The sequence below is a fragment of the Procambarus clarkii genome, chromosome 1 (genome assembly GCF_040958095.1).
Source record: "Procambarus clarkii isolate CNS0578487 chromosome 1, FALCON_Pclarkii_2.0, whole genome shotgun sequence".
NCBI lineage: Eukaryota > Metazoa > Arthropoda > Malacostraca > Decapoda > Cambaridae > Procambarus > Procambarus clarkii.
Genome location: NC_091150.1, coordinates 62,878,543 through 62,890,415, shown reverse-complemented (window position 1 = coordinate 62,890,415; position 11,873 = coordinate 62,878,543).

Here is an 11,873-nt window from a genome sequence, read left to right as displayed (position 1 = left end):
CTGCTTCCCTGCCTGCCTACCATCCGGCCAACCAGCCTGCTTCCCTACAAGTTTCTCTGCCTGCTTCCCTACCTGCTTCCGTACCTGCTTTCCAGCCTGCTTCCGTGAATGCTTCCCTACCGGATTCTTTGACTGCTTTCCTGCCTGCTTATCTGCCTGCTTTCCTACCTTATTCTCTGCCTGCTTCCCTGCCTGCTTCCTTGCCTGCTTCCCTGCCTGCTAACGTGCTTCCCTTCCTGCCTATCTGCTTCCCAGCAGGGTACATTATGACTAGAACCGTGTGCAACACCTGAGCAGGTGAGACAATTAGGCCCTCCTGCTCAGGTGTTGCTCATGGCACAAGTCATAATGGGTTCTGGGGGTTCCCCGGGGGTGTATATCCCCCCCCCCCCCGCCTGGTTGTCGGCAGGCGGCGCGTTTTGGGTCATGGGGGACGGGGGGGGGGGTGTTGTGAGTCATGTGTGTGTGTAAGGGTGTAAGGATTAGGTATAGGAGCAGCAGGTGTGTAGCAGCAGGTGTGTAGCAGCAGCAGGTGTGTAGCAGCATCAGGTGTGTAGCAGCAGCAGGTGTGTAGCAGCAGCAGGTGTGTAGCAGCAGCAGATGTGTTGCAGCATCAGGTGTGTAGCAGCAGCAGGTGTGTAGCAGCAGCAGGTGTGTAGCAGCAGCAGATGTGTAGCAGCATCAGGTGTGTAGCAGCAGGTGTGTAGCAGCATCAGGTTTGATGCAGCACCAGGTGTGTAGCAGCAGCAGGTGTGTAGCAGCATCAGGTTTGTTGCAGCACCAGGTGTATAGCAGCAGCAAGTGTGTAGCAGCAGCAGGTGTGTAGCAGCATCAGGTGTGTAGCAGCATCAAGTTTGTTGCAGCACCAGGTGTGTAGCAGCAGCAGGTGTGTAGCAGCAGCAGGTGTGTAGCAGCAGAAGGTGTGCAGCAGCAGAAGGTGTGTAGCAGCAGCAGGTGTGTAGCAGCATCAGGTGTGTAGCAGCATCAGGTGTGTAGCAGCATCAGGTTTGTAGCAGCAGCAGCAGGTGTGTAGCAGCAGCAGGTGTGTAGCAGCATCAGGTGTGTAGCAGCATCAGGTTTGTAGCAGCAGCAGCAGGTGTGTAGCATCAGCAGTTGTGTAAGATGAAAGAGTGTGTGTATGTAACGTAGAGTTAAGCATGTGGATATATATATATATATATGTATATATGCGAACAAGCCTGAATGGTCATTTGACCATTCAGGCTTGTTCGCATTTGTGTTCCTCACGTGTGCCCCAAAGAATGAGGTGATTTGGTAAAATGCTATGCCCAAGATAACTATCCGAGTGCCGGCGGTGGGGTGGTTCATATAGCCTCGGCTATCACCTCATTATGTCCGGTCGTGATGGTCAAGTGGATTAAGGCGTCTTGTACATACCAGTTGCGTTGCTTCTGGGAGTATGGGTTCGAGTCACTTCTGGGGTGTGAGTTTTCAGTTGTATATGTATATATATATATATATATATATATATATATATATATATATATATATATATATATATATATATATATATATATATTTTTTTTTTTTTTTTTTTTTGAAGGAACTGGGTTCTAGGCTCATTGAAACAACAAGGGACCCAAGAGCTGCAAGCTTTCTTTTCCAGTGCCTCAGTGTGGCGATACAGAGGGGAAATGCGCACTGCATCCAGGGTTCCTGCCTGCCATCTGAGGAGCTGGAGGAACTCGACATCCTATGATAACCATCTTTGTAACCCATATGTAACTCCTTTTTTGTAACAAAGTTTAAATAAAGTAAATATATATGTGTACATACAAAAGAATGGGGGTGGTAGAAGATAATATTAGTGTTCAGTGAGAAACCACAAGGTCTCCTCTGAATACTTTTTATTTTCTTCTCCGAGGCCATGGGTCCCCACATTGGCACCAGAGGTGGTACCTCACAAACTTTTATATATATATATATATATATATATATATATATATATATATATATATATATATATATATATATATATATATATATATATATATGTCGTACCTAGTAGCCAGAATGCACTTCTCAGCCTACTATACAAGGCCCGATTTGCCTAATAAGCCAAGTTTTCATGAATTAATTGTTTTTCGACTACCTAACCTACCTAACCTAACCTAACCTAACTTTTTCGGCTACCTAACCTAACCTAACATATAGAGATAGGTTAGGTTAGGTTAGGTAGGGTTGGTTAGGTTCGGTCATATATCTACGTTAATTTTAACTCTAATAAAAAAAATTGACCTCATTCATAATGAAATGGGTAGCTTTATCATTTCATAAGAAAAAAAATAGAGAAAATATATTAATTCAGGAAAACTTGGCTTATTAGGCAAATCGGGCCTTGCACAGTAGGCTGAGAAGTGAGTTCTGGCTACTAGGTACGACAGACATATATATATATATATATATATATATATATATATATATTAAGATGAATAGGAAAACCAGGGATATACTGAACATCTTGTTTCAGATTCTTTACTTTAAAACGCAAAACGTTTCGAATACTTCTCGTATTCATCATCAGATCTAAAAGAAAAAACAGAAATCACAATCAAATAACTGGTAAACAAAGAACTCATACTGAATATAATTGCCTATCAAAGAAAGAAAAATGCTTAAAAAACAAAACACTTAAGCGCACTTAAAGTGATTAAAACAAATAAAACTTATTAACTGTCACACATATTAAAGCTAATTTAAAAATCCATTAAACTACAAGATGAATTTTATAACTACTAAAACAAACCATTCTATTAAACTTACGTGAAGTGATCAGAAGTGAAACTTGATACCTAACACATGGATACTAAACACTATAATAAATATTTATATAATGACTACAAATCTACAAAAAATGTATGTAAAATACAAACAGAATAAACGAGAATTATAAATTACTAACCAAAATCTTATAAAAAACTCAAATATTAAATAAAATTGAATACCAAAAAATGTATTATGTATCCTAAATAAAAGATTATATTAATGTACAATGTCAAGACTTGAAATAAGTAAGAAAGGGCAAAGACATGGTAAACTAAACAAAATTATAATAAAATTAAACTACCAAAATGAACTATAAATCAAATTACAGGGCCTACTGTGCACTATACAGTGTACAATTGAACAGCTGAAAGGTTGCTATTTAACAGAGGCCGCAGCTCCTTTATATATAAGGATTCCATTACTCTCAAATCTGACTGGCCATTCATACAAGTGTCCAGAATTTTAAAATCAGATTCCAGCAGAGAATGATCAAACTCATAACAATGGTTTCTAATCTCCGAAAATGCTGGTTTAGACAATGGTAATCCAGTCCTAAAAGATAATCCCCGGTGCTCAAGTATCCTAATCTTATAGTTCCGAATGGAACTCCCGATATATCCAGCATTACAGCTGGAACAATTATACATATATACGACATTTGAGCACAAGGGGGTAGGCACTTTATCTTTAAATTTAAAATAAGAGCCTATGGTATTTGTGTTGACAAAAATAAATCTAAAGTCTACTTGAGGATAACACTGCTGCAACAGTCTCCTCAAACGACTCCTTACAGAAAAGCTAATAGTGCCATAAAATGGTAATTTAATATATTTAAGATCCCTTTCCACTGTAGTAATCCTACACGATGGGTGAAACTTCTTATTTAAGAAATTCCTTATAAAGGTATAAACCATATGCAAAGGATAACCATTATTTGAAAAAAATTTCACAAGAAAATTAATTTCTTGATCAAAGTTATTCCAATTAGAACATAAAACAAAGGCCCTATTCAGTAGAGTGTTAATTGCATTTTTCTTAAAAATATCAGGAACAAAAGAATTAAAATTTAAACCTAAACCAGTAAAGGTTGGTTTCCTAAAAACATTAGTGTTGAACCCATTAAGGTTATTCACTTTTACATCAAGAAACGACAATGAATTATCAACTTCACACTCTGCAGTAAGACGTATATTACTATGTTGTGCATTAAGATACTCTCTAAATTTCTCAATATGACATTGGTCCTTAAATAACAAAAAAGTGTCATCTACATATCTCCTGTACAAGACTGGTTTAAAGGCCGAAGGACAATTATCAAGCCAATTTATTTCATGAATAAATAGTAAAAGAACTTTCCTCTTTAAATTTTGAGTTCCCAACTATAATGGCCAGTTTCGATGTTGAATCACTTTTTACTAATATTCCTTTGTTGGAAACCATTGATATCTGTGTAAATCAATTATTTGCTGACACTAACTTTGTGTCTGGATTTTGTAGTAAAATATTCAGACGGCTGTTAGAAATAGCAGTTATCTTTATGTTTAATAATAATTATTATAAACAAATTGATGGAGTAGCAATGGGGTCTCCTTTAGGTCCTGCACTGGCTATAATTGTCCTTCGGCCTTTAAACCAGTCTTGTACAGGAGATATGTAGATGACACTTTTTTGTTATTTAAGGATCAATGTCATATTGAGAAATTTAGAGAGTATCTTAATGCACAACATAGTAATATACGTCTTACTGCAGAGTGTGAAGTTGATAATTCATTGTCGTTTCTTGATGTAAAAGTGAATAACCTTAATGGGTTCAACACTAATGTTTTTAGGAAACCAACCTTTACTGGTTTAGGTTTAAATTTTAATTCTTTTGTTCCTGATATTTTTAAGAAAAATGCAATTAATACTCTACTGAATAGGGCCTTTGTTTTATGTTCTAATTGGAATAACTTTGATCAAGAAATTAATTTTCTTGTGAAATTTTTTTCAAATAATGGTTATCCTTTGCATATGGTTTATACCTTTATAAGGAATTTCTTAAATAAGAAGTTTCACCCATCGTGTAGGATTACTACAGTGGAAAGGGATCTTAAATATATTAAATTACCATTTTATGGCAGTATTAGCTTTTCTGTAAGGAGTCGTTTGAGGAGACTGTTGCAGCAGTGTTATCCTCAAGTAGACTTTAGATTTATTTTTGTCAACACAAATACCATAGGCTCTTATTTTAAATTTAAAGATAAAGTGCCTACCCCCTTGTGCTCAAATGTCGTATATATGTATAATTGTTCCAGCTGTAATGCTGGATATATCGGAAGTTCCATTTGGAACTTTAAGATTAGGATACTTGAGCACCGGGGATTATCTTTTAGGACTGGATTACCATTGTCTAAACCAGCATTTTCGGAGATTAGAAACCATTGTTATGAGTTTGATCATTGCTGGAATCTGATTTTAAAATTCTGGACACTTGTATGAATGGCCAGTCAGATTTGAGAGTAATGGAATCCTTATATATAAAGGAGCTGTGGCCTCTGTTAAATAGCAACCTTTCAGCTGTTCAATTGTACACTGTATAGTGCACAGTAGGCCCTGTAATTTGATTTATAGATCATTTTGGTAGTTTAATTGTATTATAATTTTGTTTAGTTTACCATGTCTTTGCCCTTTCTTACTTATTTCAAGTTTTGACATTGTACATTAACATAATCTTTTATTTAGGATATTTAATACATTTTTTGGTATCAAATTTTATTTAATATTTGAGTTTTTATAAGATTTTGGTTAGTACTTTATAATTTTCGTTTATTCTGTTTGTATTTTACATACATTTTTTGTAGATTTGTAGTCATTATATAAATATTTATTATAGTGTTTAGTATCTATGTGTTAGGTATCAAGTTTCACTTCTGATCACTTCACCTAAGTTTAATAGAATGGTTTGTTTTAGTAGTTATAAAATTCGTCTTGTAGTTTAATGGATTTTTAAATTAGCTTTAATATAAGTGACTGTTAATAAGTTTTATTTGTATTGATCACTTCAAGTGCGCTTAAGTGTTTTGTTTTTTAAAGCATTTTCCTTTCTTTGATAGGCAATTATATTCAGTATGAGTTCTTTGTTTACCAGTTATTTGATTGTGATTTCTGTTTTTTCTTTTAGATCTGATGATGAATACGAGAAGTATTCGAAACGCTATGCATTTTAAAGTAAAGAATCTGAAACAAGATGTTCAGTATATCCCTGGTTTTCCTATTCATCTTAAAATTAAGATTCCCGAAGGGAACATCGATCATAAATATATATATATATATATATATATATATATATATATATATATATATATATATATATAGATATATATATATATATTAGTATATTTTGGTAGCAGTCTTTCCTGTAGACATATATTATTAAATATGACCGAAAAAGTAAGATTAATAATTCTAACACGAATTTTCTCAATCTTTCGTACATTACGCTTCACTGTTGGAGGTAAATCAAAAATCACTTCTCCAAAATTCATTTTTATTTCTAGTCTGACGCGACACGGGCGCGTTTCGTAAAACTTATTACATTTTCAAAGACTTCACAGATACACAACTGATTAGAACTTACGTATCTCTGATTTTATATCTACATTTGAGTGAGGTGGGAGGGGTGATGTGGCATTAACACAAGACAGAACAAGAGGGGATATTAATAGGGTATTAAAAGTATCAACACAAGACAGAACAGAAACAATGGGTATTGAATAGAAGTGTTTGTAGAAAGCCTATTGGTCCATATTTCTTGATGCTTCTATATTGGAGCGGAGTCTTGAGGTGGGTAGAATATAGTTGTGCAATAATTGGCTGTTGATTGCTGGTGTTGACTTCTTGATGTGTAGTGCCTCGCAAACGTCAAGCCGCCTGCTATCGCTGTATCTATCGATGATTTCTGTGTTGTTTACTAGGATTTCTCTGGCGATGGTTTGGTTATGGGAAGAGATTATATGTTCCTTAATGGAGCCCTGTTGCTTATGCATCGTTAAACGCCTAGAAAGAGATGTTGTTGTCTTGCCTATATACTGGGTTTTTTGGAGCTTACAGTCCCCAAGTGGGCATTTGAAGGTATAGACGACGTTAGTCTCTTTTAAAGCGTTCTGTTTTGTGTCTGGAGAGTTTCTCATGAGTAGGCTGGCCGTTTTTCTGGTTTTATAGTAAATCGTCAGTTGTATCCTCTGATTTTTGTCTGTAGGGATAACGTTTCTATTAACAATATCTTTCAGGACCCTTTCCTCCGTTTTATGAGCTGTGGAAAAGAAGTTCCTGTAAAATAGTCTAATAGGGGGTATAGGTGTTGTGTTAGTTGTCTCTTCAGAGGTTGCATGGCTTTTCACTTTCCTTCTTATGATGTCTTCGATGAAACCATTGGAGAAGCCGTTATTGACTAGGACCTGCCTTACCCTACAGAGTTCTTCGTCGAATTGCTTCCATTCTGAGCTGTGGCTGAGAGCACGGTCGACGTATGCGTTAACAACACTCCTCTTGTACCTGTCAGGGCAGTCGCTGTTGGCATTTAGGCACATTCCTATGTTTGTTTCCTTAGTGTAGACTGCAGTGTGGAAACCTCCGCCCTTTTCCATGACTGTTACATCTAGAAAAGGCAGCTTCCCATCCTTTTCCGTCTCGTAAGTGAAACGCAGCACGGAACTCTGCTCAAATGCCTCCTTCAGCTCCTGCAGATGTCTGACATCAGGTACCTGTGTAAAAATGTTGTCAACATACCTGCAGTATATGGCCGGTTTCAAGTTCATGTCGACTAAGACTTTTTGCTCGATGGTACCCATGTAGAAGTTTGCAAACAGGACACCTAGGGGAGAACCCATGGCGACCCCATCTACTTGCTTATACATGTGCCCATCCGGGCTCAAGAAGGGTGCCTCTTTAGTACAAGCTTGGAGTAGTTTCCTCAGAATACTTTCTGGCATGTCAAGAGGAGTACAGGCTGGATCACGATACACTCTGTCGGCTATCATTCCGATTGTCTCGTCCACAGGTACGTTGGTAAACAGCGATTCTACGTCCAACGAGGCTCTTATCCCTGTGGCCCGTGTGCCCCGCAGTAAGTCCACAAATTCCTTTGGAGACTTCAGGCTGAAGGCGCAAGGAACATAAGGAGTCAGCAGGCCGTTGAGTCGCTTCGCCAGTCTGTACGTGGGTGTGGGTATCTGGCTAATGATTGGCCGAAGTGGGTTTCCAGGCTTGTGCGTCTTGACATTTCCATACGCATATCCAGGTTTATATTCCCCAATGATCTTTGGCAGGTGGAGTCCGGATTTCTTGACGTTCACAGTTTCGATCAGTTTGTTGACCTTTGCTTTTAATTCGGCTGTAGTGTCCTTCGTTACCCTTTGGAACTTAGTTTGGTCAGAGAGTATGATGTTCATTTTCGCCAGATATTCGTCTTTTTTAAGAATGACATATATTGGCGACTTGTCACCTCTCCTGACAACTATCTCCTTGTTCTCACGAAGGCTTTTAGCTGCCGCTTTAAGCTCGGGGGACAGTATGGTGCTTCTGTAGTTGCCTCGATTCTTTCCTCCTTCTGCAATAAGTTCTGCTTGTAAGGTATCTTTGGTAGTGACCTTCTTTTGTGTCTCGAGGTCGAATATGTCGTCCAACAGAATTTCCAACTCTACTTTCCGGGCCATTTCACTCGGTCTGGACATAACATGACAGTTTATGCCCAGATTTAGGAGAGTGACTTGGTCCTCAGTGAGGTTAATTCCTGCAAGGTTCAGGAAGCCATCTCTTGGTCGTGGAATTGCCATAGGTCCTCCATATAATGTTGTTAGTTTCTTGATAATCCTTGTTTCAGTGCTGAGGTGATGTTGGTCTGTGAGGATGTCGAGGTGTTGTTCAATGCGGGTACGGATACTATGGTCGATGTTGCTATTTCTCCACTCGTTTGTAGCATGAAGTAGTTGCGTTTTGTTGTCTTTGATTTCATTCTCTGCCTTGTATATCTGATCACGAATCAGATCCTGGCGATATTTTATCGTGAAGGCTTGATTCCTTGCTGCTGGGTCGTGCACTTTAATATTAGTATATTTTGGTAGCAGTCTTTCCTGTAGACATATATTATTAAATATGACTGAAAAAGTAAGATTAATAATTCTAACACGAATTTTCTCAATCTTTCGTACATTACGCTTCACTGTTGGAGGTAAATCAAAAATCACTTCTCCAAAATTCATTTTTATTTCTAGTCTGACGCGACACGGGCGCGTTTCGTAAAACTTATTACAATTTCAAAGACTTCACAGATACACAACTGATTAGAACTTACGTATCTCTGATTTTATATCTACATTTGAGTGAGGTGGGAGGGGTGATGTGGCATTAACACAAGACAGAACAAGAGGGGATATTAATAGGGTATTAAAAGTATCAACACAAGACAGAACAGAAACAATGGGTATTGAATAGAAGTGTTTGTAGAAAGCCTATTGGTCCATATTTCTTGATGCTTCTATATTGGAGCGGAGTCTTGAGGTGGGTAGAATATAGTTGTGCAATAATTGGCTGTTGATTGCTGGTGTTGACTTCTTGATGTGTAGTGCCTCGCAAACGTCAAGCCGCCTGCTATCGTTGTATCTATCGATGATTTCTGTGTTGTTTACTAGGATTTCTCTGGCGATGGTTTGGTTATGGGAAGAGATTATATGTTCCTTAATGGAGCCCTGTTGCTTATGCATCGTTAAACGCCTAGAAAGAGATGTTGTTGTCTTGCCTATATACTGGGTTTTTTGGAGCTTACAGTCCCCAAGTGGGCATTTGAAGGCATAGACGACGTTAGTCTCTTTTAAAGCGTTCTGTTTTGTGTCTGGAGAGTTTCTCATGAGTAGGCTGGCCGTTTTTCTGGTTTTATAGTAAATCGTCAGTTGTATCCTCTGATTTTTGTCTGTAGGGAAAACGTTTCTATTAACAATATCTTTCAGGACCCTTTCCTCCGTTTTATGAGCTGTGGAAAAGAAGTTCCTGTAAAATAGTCTAATAGGGGGTATAGGTGTTGTGTTAGTTGTCTCTTCAGAGGTTGCATGGCTTTTCACTTTCCTTCTTATGATGTCTTCGATGAAACCATTGGAGAAGCCGTTATTGACTAGGACCTGCCTTACCCTACAGAGTTCTTCGTCGACTTGCTTCCATTCTGAGCTGTGGCTGAGAGCACGGTCGACGTATGCATTAACAACACTCCTCTTGTACCTGTCAGGGCAGTCGCTGTTGGCATTTAGGCACATTCCTATGCTTGTTTCCTTAGTGTAGACTGCAGTGTGGAAACCTCCGCCCTTTTCCATGACTGTTACATCTAGAAAAGGCAGCTTCCCATCCTTTTCCGTCTCGTAAGTGAAACGCAGCACGGAACTCTGCTCAAATGCCTCCTTCAGCTCCTGCAGATGTCTGACATCAGGTACCTGTGTAAAAATGTCGTCAACATACCTGCAGTATATGGCCGGTTTCAAGTTCATGTCGACTAAGACTTTTTGTTTGATGGTACCCATGTAGAAATTTGCAAACAGGACACCTAGGGGAGAACCCATGGCGACCCCATCTACTTGCTTATACATGTGCCCATCCGGGCTCAAGAAGGGTGCCTCTTTAGTACAAGGTTGGAGTAGTTTCCTCAGAATACTTTCTGGCATGTCAAGAGGAGTACAGGCTGGATCACGATACACTCTGTCGGCTATCATTCCGATTGTCTCGTCCACAGGTACGTTGGTAAACAGCGATTCTACGTCCAACGAGGCTCTTATCCATGTGGCCCGTGTGCCCCGCAGTAAGTCCACAAATTCCTTTGGAGACTTCAGGCTGAAGGCGCAAGGAACATAAGGAGTCAGCAGGCCGTTGAGTCGCTTCGCCAGTCTGTACGTGGGTGTGGGTATCTGGCTAATGATTGGCCGAAGTGGGTTTCCAGGCTTGTGCGTCTTGACATTTCCATACGCATATCCAGGTTTATATTCCCCAATGATCTTTGGCAGGTGGAGTCCGGATTTCTTGGCGTTCACAGTTTCGATCAGTTTGTTGACCTTTGCTTTTAATTCGGCTGTAGTGTCCTTCGTTACCCTTTGGAACTTAGTTTGGTCAGAGAGTATGATGTTCATTTTCGCCAGATATTCGTCTTTTTTAAGAATGACATATATTGGCGACTTGTCACCTCTCCTGACAACTATCTCCTTGTTCTCACGAAGGCTTTTAGCTGCCGCTTTAAGCTCGGGGGACAGTATGGTGCTTCTGTAGTTGCCTCGATTCTTTCCTCCTTCTGCAATAAGTTCTGCTTGTAATCTTTTTCTAATCTTTTTCTAGGCGTTTAACGATGCATAAGCAACAGGGCTCCATTAAGGAACATATAATCTCTTCCCATAACCAAACCATCGCCAGAGAAATCCTAGTAAACAACACAGAAATCATCGATAGATACAGCGATAGCAGGCGGCTTGACGTTTGCGAGGCACTACACATCAAGAAGTCAACACCAGCAATCAACAGCCAATTATTGCACAACTATATTCTACCCACCTCAAGACTCCACTCCAATATAGAAGCATCAAGAAATATGGACCAATAGGCTTTCTACAAACACTTCTATTCAATACCCATTGTTTCTGTTCTGTCTTGTGTTGATACTTTTAATACCCTATTATTATCCCCTCTTGTTCTGTCTTGTGTTAATGCCACATCACCCCTCCCACCTCACTCAAATGTAGATATAAAATCAGATATACGTAAGTTCTAATCAGTTGTGTATTTGTGAAGTCTTTGAAAATGTAATAAGTTTTACGAAACGCGCCCGTGTCGCGTCAGACTAGAAATAAAAATGAATTTTGGAGAAGTGATTTTTGATTTACTTCCAACAGTGAAGCGTAATGTACGAAAGATTGAGAAAATTCGTGTTAGAATTATTAATCTTACTTTTTCGGTCATATTTAATAATAATATATATATATATATATATATATATATATATATATATATATATATATATATATATATATATATATATATATATATGTATAAATATACATATATATATATATATATATATT